Here is a 15,850-nt window from a genome sequence, read left to right as displayed (position 1 = left end):
AAGATATAAACAACAGTGAAGGACAAACTTGAGAGGTACAAAGAAGTAAAAGAACTTGAGACTGTACAGCATTATTATACAGTATATTCGGGAAAAACTACAGATCTCTGGTCGTCCATTCCATTTTTTTTTTCAGACCAGCGAGCTACAGGTCTGCAGCTAATTCGAGAAGTGGTGAAAAAACAGATATGGAGACTAAAACTCCATGGAACTTTTAGAAAAATGAAAATCACAACATTTTATCAAAATTAATAACATCAAAACACACTTTTCAAAACTTTATAGACCATTTCCCGGGCTTTTGTCAGCATAGACAACTGCTTTTTTTGGACAAACATGGAAATCGTAAATTTACCTACATGTATCATGTCGTTGTTTATTTGCAAAATTATTTATTTAAAACCTAGTTGATATTTTAAAAATGTGCATGTTTCATATATTTTTTTCGATACAAATGTTGGAGATCAAGTCTTCCTGGATAATGTCGGAATTCTCGTGGGTACTTATTTAGTTGCCTTTCATAGTAGATCTGTTATTGTATTCACCTTCAACAGTAAAAAGAAGTCTCTTGCTGTCGTTTAGATATATCGAAGACGTTTTATCAAATACATAATTTATAACTAACATAAAACTAGATGCTGTCATGAGACAGTAATACCCGCACTATGGTGTTTGCCTCTAAATACACACTCCTTCATATTGGACTTTCCAAGGAAGAAGTCAAAATAATTCTATAATTATCACCGTACATGTATTCGTCAAATTGAACATAAAATTTTCAGGTGACCATATGATCTATGAGCCTCATATATGTATTTTGAATACTTAATTCATTACCAGTCTGAAATAACAGAATTTAATTAATGATTGAAGTAAATTACTTAATTAGATTCAGATAAATATTTTGCCCATAATTTGGAACTTTTTAAATTTACTTTCTCAACGACATAAAATATTATTTTAGTATACAAAGCGTTTTTGATGAATTTATCAAAATGTGCAAACTGATTTTAGTACTTGGTCGGGAAAAAAACCCATTGAAAATACAACCCGATTAATTTGTCAATGCCTATTTCTCTCTCTCTCTCCCCCCCCCCCCCCACACACACACACTCTCACTCTCACATTTTTTAAAAATAGACCTAGATGGCAAAGTTATATTAAAACATAGTTTATTATGATAGTTTGAAATTTGTTCTTGTACTAAACAGTTTTACGTGTGAACATCTTATTTTCTACATTCACATTGGGTTTGCGTCACCCATTATCATATTTATAGATATCACCTCTCGGCACACCTCGGCCGATTCATACTGGCAACGGAATCAGCAAAGGTTTGTCTATGGTGGCATATTTCTGCCCCTTGTGTGCAAGTTATTTTTCTATCAAATATGTCGACATGCAAGATAAATATGTTGACATGCAAGATAAATATGTCAACATGCAACATAAATATGTTGACATGCAAGAAAATTGCAATAAAATAAAAATTATAAAAAATCTTCAAAAATTCTCAAATTATGCCCTCATGTGACATCCAACATGCTAAATGCTACATATTTATGTTAACATGCAAGATATATATGTTGACATGCAACTAAGATATGTTAACATGCAACTTATCTATGTTGACATGCAACTTATTTATGTTGACATGCACCTTACTTATGTCGACATGCAACTTGGTTATGTTGACATGCGAGATAAATATGTTGACATGAAACTTATAAGTTGCATATCGACATAAATATGTCGCATGTTAACATAAATAAGTTGCATGTCAACATATTCATCTTCCCTGTCAACATAAATAAGTTGCATGTCAACATATTTATCTTGCATGTCAACATAAATAAGTTGCATGTCAACATAAACGTACGCTGAACTAGGACCTTAGGTCCCCCGCGCAGTTCACGTCTCTCGGGTCTGTTTACTCCGCTACAAAATGTAGTGCGTTGCATACGTAAAGTGAAAATAGAATAAATCGTGATACTGTGAAGCCTTTTCAGTGTAAAAAAAAACCAGAAAATTTATTTTTGTCAAGGGAATAACCATCTGTGATGGGTATTAGAAAACGAAGAGTGGGAGGGGGGTTGCTGAGCAACATTAACTTCAATATTATAAGATATATGATATATTAGAGTTTAACATTTATGGATTACATTGGGTGACCTGTGGTCTCCCCTATGATTTTATTATTCCATGTAAGGTTATAGTATCTATATAACACAGTGCCTAACCTCTGATCTCCTTACTGATAGTGAGCGACTCAGAGTTAACGACGTACGTCCAGTCTCTGCATTCGCAGATCTCTAACAAGCGGGGGGGGGGGGGGGGGGGGGGTGAAGATTTTGCCCCCTACCACCCCCTTTTCATTTCGCTCGGACTTTTCACCAATCCTTTATCATAATGGAATAATTATTTGTTAATAAATTATTTAATGTTTCTTTTGTCTTCCTTATGAGGTCATGCTTAAATAGGCGACATCATCACTTTAACACTCTTTGCCGGAAATCCCTGATTTTTATTTATCTTACAAAGAAGATGTACACCCTGTATTACAAAGTTTCGGGCTGTGTGGAGTTCTCCTCCCCTTTCCCTGGAATTAACACATCAAATTCACAAACCCGTCAAAACTACATTAAAAAAAGGAAATAAAATTTAAAAAATGCACCAATTGTTATTGAACTTTGGGATACATATACTGTATTTGAAGACAAGCAAGTTGACTAATCCTCCAAATTCCAATTACATACATGTACATTTAGAGAATTCGGAGAAATTGTGCACTTTTTCCTCGTTCAAAAAATTAGGGTCGCAATTCCTTTTTTTGAGAGGATTTGAAAAAATAATTCTACACATGTCATGATTTTAAATTATTACAACTTACAACTTTCAATAACATCGTAATAATGTACAACATAAGATTACCTTTGTCTCATTCATATACTACAATTTGTGAAGTATGAAATCCTTATTGATGGACAATATAAGACTTCCGCTTGTTTCCATAATCTTTATGCGAATACCACAGGTAAAAAGTTAATGAGGCCAGAAGTCACTTTTTTCGCACATCTTTAGGGCGACCATAGGTTACCATATATTGTACATCAAAAGGAAGACCAGATGTCATCTTCCATTTCTACATCATATGGGGGACCAGAGGCCACCTGATTTTGAACATCAGTAGGGGGACCATAGGATACCTTATATTGTACATCAGTAGGGGGACCAGGGATCACCTTATATTGTACATAAGTAGGGGGACCTGAGGTCACCTTAAATTGAATAACAGTAGGGGGACCAGAGGAAACCTTATAATGCACTTTATATAAGAAGGGGGAACAAAAGTTATCTTATGCTCTAAATCAGTAGGAAGACCAGTAATCATCTTATTTGTACATCAGTAGGTGGCCCAGAAGACACCTTATATTGTACATCAGTAGGGGACATCAGTAGGGGGACCAGAGGTCACCTTATATTGTACATCAGTAGGGGGACCTGTGGTCATCTTATATTGAACATCAGTAGGGGACCAGAGGACACCTAATATTATACTTTAGACCAATATGGGGACCAGAGGGCACCTTATCTTGTACATCAGGAGGGGACATCAGTAGGAGACCCAGAAGACACCTTATATTTAAAATCAGTAGGAGACATCAGTAGGGGGACCAGAGGTCACCTTAAATTGTTCATCAGTAGGGGACCTGTGGTCACCTTATATTGAACATCACTAGGGGACCAGAGGACACTTAATATTACATTTTACATCAATAGGGGGACCAGAGGTAACCCTGTATTGTACATCAGTAGGGGGACCAGAGGTCACCTTAGAGGGGGGACCAGAGGAAACCTAATATTACACTTTAGATCAATAGGGGTACCAGAGGGCACCTTGTATTGTACATCAGTAGGAGACCTCAGCAGAGGGACTAGAGGTCACCTTATATTGTATATCAATAGGGGGACCAGAGGTAACCTTATATTTAACATCAGAAGGATGACCAGAGGTCACCTTATATTGTACGGGGACTAGTGGTCACCTAATATTGTACTGTACATCTGTAGTGGGACCAGAGGACACCTTATATTTAACACGAGAAAGGGGACTAGAGGTCACCTTATATTGTACATCAGTAAGGGATGAGAGGTCACTTTATATTGATCATCAGCAGTTGTACCAGGGGTCACCTTATATTGTACATCAGTATGGTGACCAGAGGACAACTTATATTGTACATCAGTACGTATGGTCACCCGATATTTTTCATGAGTACGGAGACTAGTGGTCACCTAATATTGTACTGTACATCAGTAGAGGGACCAGAGGTCACCTTATATTGAACATCAATAAGGGGACCATAAGACACCTTATATTGTACATCAGTAGTAGGGCCAGAGGTAATCTTATATTGTTCATCAGCAGAACGAATAGAGGTCAGCTTATATTGTACATAAGTAGGGGGACCAGAGGTCAACTTATATGGTACATAAGTAGGGGGACCAGAGGTCACCTTATATTGTGCATCGGTAGGGGGACATCAGAAGGGGATCCAGAGGACACCTTATATTTAACATCAGTAGGGGACTTCAGTAGGGGGACCAGAGGTCACCTTTTATAGTACATCAGTAGGGGACCTGTGGTCACCTAATATTGAACATCAGTAGGGGACATGAGGACACTTAATATTACACTTTACATCAATAGGGGGACCAGAGGTAACCCTGTATTGTACATCAGTAGGGAGACCAGAGGTAACCTTATATTGTACATCAGTAGGGGGACTAGAGGACACCTTATAATGTAAATCAGAAGGGGGACCAGAGGTAACCTTATATTGTACATCAGTAGGGGACCAGAGGTCATCTTATATTGAACATCAGTAGGGGGATCAGAGGACACCTAATATTACACTTTAGATCAATAGGGGGACCAGTGGTCACCTTATATTGTACATCAGTAGGGGACATCAGAATTGGGACTAGTGGTTATCCTATATTGTATATTAATAGGGGGACCAGAGGTAACCTTATATTGTACATCAGTAGGAGGACCAGAGGACACCATATATCGTACATTGGTAGGGGAACTAGGTGTCACCTTATATTGTACATCAGTAGGGGGACATCAGTAGGTCACCCAGAGGACACCTTATATTTAACATCAGTAGGAGACTTCAGTAGGGGGACCAGAGGTCACCTTTTATCACCACTTTACATCAGTAGGGTGACCAGAGGTAACCCTGTGTTGTACATGAGTAGGGGGACCAGAGGTAACCTTATATTGTACATCAGTAGGGGACCAGAGGTCTCCTTATATTGTACATCAGTAGGGGACCAGAGGACACCTAATATTACACTTTAGATCAATAGGGGGACCAGAGGGCACCTTATATTGTACATCAGTAAGGGACATCAGTAGGGGGACTAGAGGTCACCTTATATTGTATATCAATAGGGGGACCAGAGGTAACCTTATGTTGTACATCAGTAGGGGGACCAGAGGACACCATATATCGTACATTGGTAGGGGAACTAGGGGTCACCTTATATTGTACATCAGTGGGGGGACATCAGTAGGTCACCCAGAGGATACCTTATATTTAACATCAGTAGGGGACTTCAGTAGGGGGACCAGAGGTCACCTTTTATAGTACATCAGTAGGGGACCTGTGGTCACCTTATATTGAACATCAGTAGGGGACCTGAGGACACTTAATATTACACTATACATCAACCAGAGGTAACCCTGTATTGTACATCTGTAGGGGGACCAGAGGTCATCTTATATTGTACATCAGTAGGGGGACTAGAGGACACCATATATCATACATCAGTAGGGGGACCAGGGGTCACCTAATATTGTACATCAGTAGGGGGGCCAAAGGACACCTTATATTTTCATCAGTTGTGGAACCAGGGGACATCTTTTATTGTACACCAGTAAGAAGACCTGGGCACATCTTATATTGTACATCAGTAGGGGGACCAGGGGTCACTTTATATTGTACATCAGTAGAGAGACCAGAGGTCACCTTATATCATACATCAGCAGGGGGACCAGGGGTCATCTTATATTGTACATCAGTAGGGGGACCAAAGGACACCTTATATTGTACAACAGCAGGGTGACCAGGGTACATCTTATATTGTTCATAAGTTGGGGATATCAGTAGGGGGACCAGAGGACACCTTATATTATTCATCAGTAAGGGGACCTGGGGTTTCTTATTTTGTACACCAGTATGGTGACCAGAGGTCACCTTATATTGTACATCAGTAGTGGGACCATAGGACACCTTTTATGTACATCAGTAGGGGGAACAGAGGTCACCTCATATTGTACATAAGTAGGGAACATCAGTAGGGGGACCAGGGGTCACCTTATATTTTACATGAGTAGGGGGACCAGGGGTCACCTTTTATAGTACAACTGTAGGGGGCCAGGGGTAACCTTATATTGTACAACATTAGGAGGACGAAAGGACACCTTATATTGTACATCAGTAGGAGATAACAGTAGGGGGACCAGAGGTCACCTTTTATTGTACATCAGTAGGGGGACAGAGCCTTCAGTTCAGTTTTGACGTTCGTTACTGGGTGGACCAGAAGTAAACTAATATTGTACATCAATAAGTTGACCAAATGTCACCTTATATGTTATTTCATTATGGAGACTTTTGGTCATCTTTATATTGTACAACAGAAAGGGGAACATAGGTCACCTTATACTGTACAAGAGCAGACGTCAGATTATATTGTACATCATAAGGGGAAACGGAGGTCACCTTATACATCAATAGGGGGTCAGAGGTCACCCTATGTTGTAGATCATTATGAGGACCTTAGGTCACTCTATATTTTACATCACAAGGGGGACCAGATGTCACCTTGTATTGTACATAAATAGGGAGACCAGTGGTCCCCTTTGTTGTACATTTTTAAAGAAATCAGACATAAGAAATATTATATGAATGCAGAGAGATAAAGCATCAACGATTCTAGACCCGTCTTAACCAACAGACACCTAAAAAGAAAACAAGGGCGGACCAGTGGGTAGAGATAAAATGCATATTAACGAGATGCTAGAGGTTCACTTAAGAACACGACAAGAACACAACTATATGTAGTTAGTTTAATTAATATCCAGGAGCAGAGAAGAATATTTTTTTTAAAGAATTAAGGAGGCAGGGGGACAACAAATTAACCACAAATTAACCATCAGTTTTAACTTATTTTTTAGATACGGTATCATAAGCTGTCAACTATCATTTAGCAAAGAAAAAATTCATACATTTTAGTTTTTAAAATTTGATCATTTTTGTATATCTTTATATGGATCTCTTCTTTTAAAGGAGATCAAAATAGTCTAAAAATGGCTGCCACCCCTCAGCCTCTTTAATGAATATAAACTTTACAGTTTATATAGCCCCACCGTAACACCGGAACCCCTGACCTTTGGGTCACGAATTTCAAAACTTTGGAGAGAATACCCTTCCTCATCACAACTTTGCATGTAGTTAGTTTGTTTAATATCCAGGGGCAGAGGGAAATATTTTCAAAGAGTAAATGCATTTCATAATTATTATTATTATTGTCGTTATGGGTATTTCCTTTGTGAACAGAGTGGTGGATCTGTGTGGTTTTTATGTCACGTGACATGGTCATACAGTTTGTATAAATAGCAGGTGCGTGCTTAAAAAGTTACTCTATCGCTCGTACAGAACGTGTAAAGAATGGATACGAGTAAATTAGGCACACACACATATATATGTATGTATATAAGTATTATTTAATGATTAAAAATAACGTGTGTTGAAATGAATACAAATGTGTTAAATTTGTAATAAACGTTCTGACGAGCAGCATTCCATACATATGAGTTGATTATTTTTTCAATACAGAATAAAAATTAATTTATATTCGGACAAACGAAGTGAGAGAGATTATAAATTAATATAAATTTTATAGCCCTGTCCTAACCCTAGGGCCCCTGACCCTGGGACAATGAATTTCACAATTTTGGTATGGAGTCAATGCTAATAATAATTATGCCAACAGTTTGACGGCTTGATGTTAATGAGTAAAGAAGATTTTTAAAGATTTCATCAATTGTAGTAATTTCGCCCAAGCATTCTTGCCTTAGGGGGTGGAGGGCAGGGACCATGAATTAAAATCTCCCTTTCACCCATAGATGCTTTATGCCAAAATTGGTTGTAAATGGTTGAGGGATTACAGAGAAAAGCTGAAAATGTTCAAATGTTAACGCACAATGCACAGCGCACGACGGCAGAAAAAAACCTGATAACAATAAGTCACATGCGTTGATTCAGGTGACCAAATAAGGAGTCCTTTGGTCTCAATATTTATGTAAAATATTAGGTGTCTTCTGGTCTCCTCTGGTCTTCTTATTGATGTAAAATATAAAGTGTCTTCCGGTTTCTTCATTGTCGTTCAAAATAGTGTTATCATTAGTTTTTAATGATGTACAATATAATGTGACCTCTTGTCCCCCTACTGATGTACAAATTACGAGGGCTGTTCAATAAATAATGTCCTGAACTGTATGACATACAATACTAAGCTTGAATTTTTCGCATTATTGCATCTTTAATGAATTTATAACAATTGATGTGACTACTTTTCATCACAAAGTTTAACTGTGAGAAGCTGGAAAATAAGGGTATTCGAGACACTGCATTAAAAATGAATTGTAAAGAATCAGTAAACTAAAGTAATATTAAGGGTACTTACCACAAACAAAAAATGGATGCACGGCTTGATATATATTTTTTGACTGATTTCGATTTAAAATGACATAAATAATAAATCCCTGAATTAAAAAGAAATTGTAGGTTTTCCTTGGTGATTAGATATGAGATTTTGTTTTGCCTTCTATATAATTTCATACAAAATTTTGCACATTTTTTTTAACATTTTGACAAAATCTTACATAATTCTCCCACTCTACTTGGTAAACATCATTCAGAAATCTACGAGAAATAATGCTGATTTCTGATTTGCTTGTGTTATTTATCCTTAAACCGTCCATTAATGCTGTGTTTGTTAAGAATCCCAAAGAAATAAAATATTTTTACTGCAATCAATGTTTGTTTTATAGACAATTGAGCAGGTGGATTTCACTTATAAAATATATATAATGGGCATCAAAAATGGATACCGTACTTGCAAACAAAAATTAAACAAATAATGTACTGTTTGCCAAATTTCAACAAATAATCACTGATGGGGTACGATTGACTATACGACACATAGCAAAGAATGGAGGCGTACAAGGCGAGGACAATCCCCCGCTCTGAAAAAAGATATTTCTCAATTCGAAAAGTAGTTTTTTTTTTCAAAATTTTATGGTTTATATAATCTTTTACATATCAAATTCTGTATTTCATTGTTTTAATAATTTATGAAATAATTTATTTTTTATTCATGTTTTTATGACATTTGAAAAAAAAAGAATAAGAAAAAGCTTCATGTATGATTCGAACTCTCTTCATAGCTCAGGTTTAGTCCAAGACCAACCGCTTTAACCACTACCGGTACGGTATGAAGTATATGCACTATTGACGTCTTTCAGTGTGATTTATATGGACGGGTTTGTAACATTTCCATCATTTAAGCGTTCACGAAGAATGGAGACTTGACCCATTCATGTTCAAAATTCGTTTTTTATAGCTCTATTAAACCCATTTTCCACTAAATATGCTTAACTGTCAGCTTTGAAATAAATATTATCAAATGATAAGTTGTTAATTGAAAAAGAAAACAATAAAATATTTTGAAGATGACATTACTGAGAACATGATTTTAGAAAAATATAGCTTTTTTGTGGATTTTGAAAATTGAAAAACATTTTGTCTCAGAGCGGGGGATTGTACACGCCTTATACGCCCTCTTTCAAAATACACATCATTTCGGGAGTAGTTCACACTGTTTTAAAAACGTTTGACAGAAAAAAAGCTTACTACTCAAAAGTAACCCTTTAAAAAAATGAGTGAAAACGACTGCGTATAAGAATATATGAACAATTATTAAAAATTTTAGTAATTGTAGTTATCCACGTTTATTTGAATTTCAAACAGATAATGAAACTTGAATCTGTTGCTTAAAACCCTCAAAAAAAAATTTACAATAAGATCGATGTACTTGACAAAAAAAGCAAAGGTCTGAAAGAGCAGAGAATTGCAAGAGCACAAAGATAGTTTATAGGCAATTTTCTTAAATATTAGTGGTCTTATTGTTTAAATTCGTATTCGGGGATGCAGGTTAATTTCTGGAGGAATCTAGAAAGCAATATTTTGGCGAAAAAATCAAAAGGTTAATGAGAATAAGGAATCCACAACATAAGATTTTTTCCATGACAGCGTCAAAACCGAAAGCCCTGAAGAGTAAAGGAGTCTTGGGGATAAACAAAAGTTAATGTTCATTCACGTTAACAATACTGTATTCGCCATATCTTTCGCCTTTTGACTTTTTCCATTTGCCAAACTTGAGAAAACGCCTTTAAGAAGGAAGAAACAACTCCAGGAAATCATAGGATCTGCAATAATCCAGTATACAAAGGTTCATACCAGAAAATGAGTTCGAAAAACACTTTAAAATGAATCAGAAATTGGATAAAAATGTTACAAACATGTGTTTCAATGAAAAGATAATTTAAGGTTAAATCATTATTATAACTAAATTATTGAAAAGCGACTTTTGTTTCTTTCCGAGCACCGAAGACATTATTAAACGACCCTTATATAAGGTAACCTACCGATGTACAATATAAGGTGTCCTCTGGTTCCCCTACTGATGTACAATATGAGGTGACCTCTAGTCCCCCTACTGATGTACAATAAACGGTGACCTTTGGTTCCCCTACTGATGTACAATATAAAGTGGCCTCTGATCCCCTTACTGGTGTTCAATACAAGGTGACATCTGGTCCCCCTTCTGATGTACAATAGGAGGTGACCACTAGTCCTCCTACTAATGAATAATATAAGGTGACCTCTGGTTTTCTGATCCCCTACTGATGTACAATATGAGGTGACCTCTGGTCCCCCTACTGGTGTACAATATAAGGTGGCCTCTGGTCTTACTGATTCACAGTATAAGGTGACCCCTGGTCCCCCTGCTGATGAACAATATCAAGTGTCCTTTGATCTCCTTACTGATGTGCAATATAAGGTGACCTCTGGTCCCCTTTCTGATGTTTAATTAAAGGTGACCTCCAGTTACTGATATACAATAAAAAGTGACCTCAGGCCCCCCTTGTGATGTACAATATAAGGTGACCCATTTTCCCCTACCAATGTACTTATATGGTGTCCTCTGGTCCTCCTAAATGATGTACAATATGAGGTGACCTCTGGTCCCCCTACTGGTGTACAATATAAGGTGGCCTCTGGTCCTACTGATTCACAATATAAGGTGACCCCTGGTCCCCCTGCTGATGTACAATATAAAGTGTCCTTTGATCCCCTTACTGATGTGCAATTGAAGGTGACCTCTGGTCCCCTTTCTGATGTTTAATTAAAGGTGACCTTTGGTCCCCCTACTGATATACAATAAAAAGTAACCTCAGGCCCCCCTAGTGATGTACAATTAAGGTGACCCCTAGTTCCCCTACCAAAAACATTTGTCCTCTGGTCCTCCTACTGATGTACAATATAAGGTTACCCCTGGTCCCCTAATATACAATATAAAACCTCTAGTCCCCCTACTGATGTACAATATAAGGTGCCCTCTGGTTATTGAAAAGTGTAATATTAGGTGTCCTCAGGTCCCCCTTCTGATGTACAATATAAAGTGTCCTCTGGTCCTCCTACCGATGTATAATATAAGGTGCCCTCTGGTCCCCCTACTGATGTACATTATAAGGTGTCTTCTAGTCCCCCTAATGATGTACAATATAAGGTGACCCCTGTTACCAATGTAATATATGGTGTCCTCTGGTTTACAATGTAAAAAAAAGCTTATTACTCAAAAGTAACCCTTTAAAAAAATGAGTGAAAACGACTGCGTATAAGAATATATGAACAATTATTAAAAATTTTAGTAATTGTAGTTATCCACGTTTATTTGAATTTCAAACAGATAATGAAACTTGAATCTGTTGCTTAAAACCCTCAAAAAAAAATTTACAATAAGATCGATGTACTTGACAAAAAAAGCAAAGGTCTGAGAAGAGCAGAGAATTGCAAGAGCACAAAGATAGGTTTATAGGCAATTTTCTTAAATATTAGTGGTCTTATTGTTTAAATTCGTATTCGGGGATGCAGGTTAATTTCTGGAGGAATCTAGAAAGCAATATTTTGGCGAAAAAATCAAAAGGTTAATGAGAATAAGGAATCCACAACATAAGATTTTTTCCATGACAGCGTCAAAACCGAAAGCCCTGAAGAGTAAAGGAGTCTTGGGGATAAACAAAAGTTAATGCTCATTCACGTTAACAATACTATACTCGCCATATCTTTCACCTTTTGACTTCTTCCATTTGCCAAACTTGAGAAAACGCCTTTAAGAAGGAAAAAACAAGTCCAGGAAATAATAGGATCTGCAATAATCCAGTATGCAAAGGTTCATACCAGAAAATGAGTTCGAAAAACACTTTAAAAAGAATCAGAAATTGGATAAAAATGTTACTAACATGTGTTTTAATGAAAAGATAATTTAAGGTTAAATCATTATAACTAAATTATTGAAAAGCGTCTTTTGTTTCTTTCCGAGCACCGAAGACATTATTAAACGACCCTTATATAAGGTAACCTACCGATGTACAATATAAGGTGTCCTCTGGTTCCCCTACTGATGTACAATATGAGGTGACCTCTAGTCCCCCTACTGATGTACAATAAACGGTGACCTTTGGTCCCCCTATTGATGTGCAATATAAAGTGGCCTCTGATCCCCTTACTGATGTTCAATACAAGGTGACATCTGGTCCCCCTTCTGATGTACAATACGAGGTGACCACTAGTCCTCCTACTAATGTATAATATAAGGTGACCTCTGGTCCCCTTACTGATCCCCTACTGATGTACAATATGAGGTGACCTCTGGTCCCCCTACTGGTGTACAATATAAGGTGGCCTCTGGTCCTACTGATTCACAGTATAAGGTGACCCCTGGTCCCCCTGCTGATGTACAATATAAAGTGTCCTTTGATCTCCTTACTGATGTGCAATATAAGGTGACCTCTGGTCCCCTTTCTGATGTTTAATTAAAGGTGACCTCCAGTCCCCCTACTGATATACAATAAAAAGTGACCACAGGCCCCCCTAGTGATGTATAATATAAGGTGACCCCTAGTTCCCCTACCAATGTACGATATATGGTGTCCTCTGGTCCTCCTACTGATGTACAATATGAGGTGACCTCTGGTCCCCCTACTGGTGTACAATATAAGGTGGCCTCTGGTCCTACTGATTCACAATATAAGGTGACCCCTGGTCCCCCTGCTGATGTACAATATAAAGTGTCCTTTGATCTCCTTACTGATGTGCAATTAAAGGTGACCTCTGGTCCCCTTTCTGATGTTCAATTAAAGGTGACCTCTGGTCCCCCTACTGATATACAATAAAAAGTGACCTCAGGCCCCCCTAGTGATGTACAATTAAGGTGACCCCTAGTTCCCCTACCAGTGTACGACATATGGTGTCCTCTGGTCCTCCTACTGATGTACAATATAAGGTTACCCCTGGTCCCCTATTGATATACAATATAAGGTGACCTCTAGTCCCCCTACTGATGTACAATATAAGGTGCCCTCTGGTCCCCCTATTGATCTAAAGTGTAATATTAGGTGTCCTCTGGTCCCCCTACTGATGTACAATATAAAGTGTCCTCTGGTCCTCCTACCGATGTATAATATAAGGTGCCCTCTGGTCCCCCTACTGATGTACATTATAAGGTGTCCTCTAGTCCCCCTAATGATGTACAATATAAGGTGACCCCTAGTCCCCCTACCAATGTACGATATATGGTGTCCTCTGGTCCCCCTACTGATGTACAATATAAGGTTACCTCTGGTCCCCCTATTGATATACAATATAAGGTAACCACTAGTTCCTATTCTGATGTCCCCTACTGATGTACAATATAAGGTGCCCTCTGGTCCCCCTATTGATGTTCAATATAAGGTGACCTCTGGTCCCCTACTGATGTACAATATAAGGTTCCCTCTGGTCCCCCTATTGATGTTCAATATAAGGTGACCTCTGGTCCCCTACTGATGTACAATATAAGGTTACTCCTGGTCCCCCTACTGATGTACAATACAGGGTTACCTCTGGTCCCCCTATTGATGTAAAGTAGTGATAAAACGTGACCTCTGGTCCCCCTACTGAAGTCCCCTACTGATGTTAAACATAAGGTGTCCTCTGGGTCCCCTACTGATGTCACCCTACTGATGTACAATATAAGGTGACCCTTAGTCCCCCTACTGATGTCCCCCTAATGATATACAATATAAGGTGACCGCTAGTCCCCCTACTGATGTACAATATAAGGTGCCCTCTGGTCCCCCTACTGATGTACAATATAAGGTTACCTCTGGTCTCCCTATTGAAATACAATATAAGGTGACATTTAGTCCCCCTACTGATGTCTCCTACTGATGTACAATATAAGGTGCCCTCTGGTCCCCCTTTTGATCTAAAGTGTAATATTAGGTGTCCTCTGGTCCCCCTACTGATGTACAATATAAGGTGACCCTTGGTCCCCCTGCTGATGTACAATATAAGGTGACCTCTGGTCATCCTACTGATGTTAAATATAAGATGACCTCTGGTCCCCCTACTTATGTACTATATAAGGTGACCTCTGGTCCCCCTACTTATGTACAATATAAGCTGACCTCTATTCCTTCTGGTCCCTCTACTGATGTACAGTACAATATTAGGTGACCACTAGTCTCCGTACTCATGAAAAATATCGGGTGACCTCTGGTCCCCGTACGTATTGATGTACAATATAAGGTGTCCTCTGGTCACACTACTGATGTACAATATAAGGTTACCCTTGGTACAACTGCTGATGATCAATATAAAGTGACCTCTCATCCCCTTACTGATGTACAATATAAGGTGACCTCTAGTCCCCTTTCTGGTGTTTAATATAATGTGTCCTCTGGTCCCGCTACAGATGTACAGTACAATATTAGGTGACCACTAGTCCCCGTACAATATAAGGTGACCTCTGGTCATCCGCCTGATGTTAAATATAAGGTACACCTTCTGATGTTAAATATAAGGTGACCTCTGGTCCCCGTATTAATGTAAGATATCGGGTGACCTCTGGTCCCCGTACTGATGTACTTTACAATATAAGTTGACCACTGGTCCCCTGACTGATGTACAATATAAGGTGTCCTCTGGTCCCCCTACTGATATGCAAGAGAGAACCTCAGTTCCCCCTTCTGATGTACAATATAAGGTGTCCTCTCTGCTGATGTACAACATAAGATGACCTCTGGTCCTACTACTAATGTAAAATAAAAGGTGTCCTCTGGTCCCGCTACAGATGTACAGTACAATATAAAGTGACCTCTAGTCCTTCTGCTGATGTACAATATACGATGACTTCTGGTCCTACTACTGATGTACAATATAAGGTGACCTCTGGTCTCTCTACTGATGTACAGTACAATATAAGGTGACCACTAGTCCCCGTACTAATGTAAAATATCGGGTGACCTCTGGTCCCCGTACTGATTTACAATATAAGGTGTCATCTCATCCCCCTACTTATGTACAATATAAGGTGAACTCTGTTCTACCTACTGATGTACAATATAAGGTGTCCACTGGTCCCTCTACAGATGTATAATATAAGGTGACCT

This window comes from Saccostrea cucullata, unplaced genomic scaffold (assembly GCF_032062105.1).
Source record: "Saccostrea cucullata isolate Sc308-1 unplaced genomic scaffold, CSIRO_AGI_Scuc_v1 ctg3325, whole genome shotgun sequence".
Classification (NCBI taxonomy): Eukaryota; Metazoa; Mollusca; class Bivalvia; order Ostreida; family Ostreidae; genus Saccostrea; species Saccostrea cuccullata.
This window is presented reverse-complemented; position numbering follows the sequence as displayed.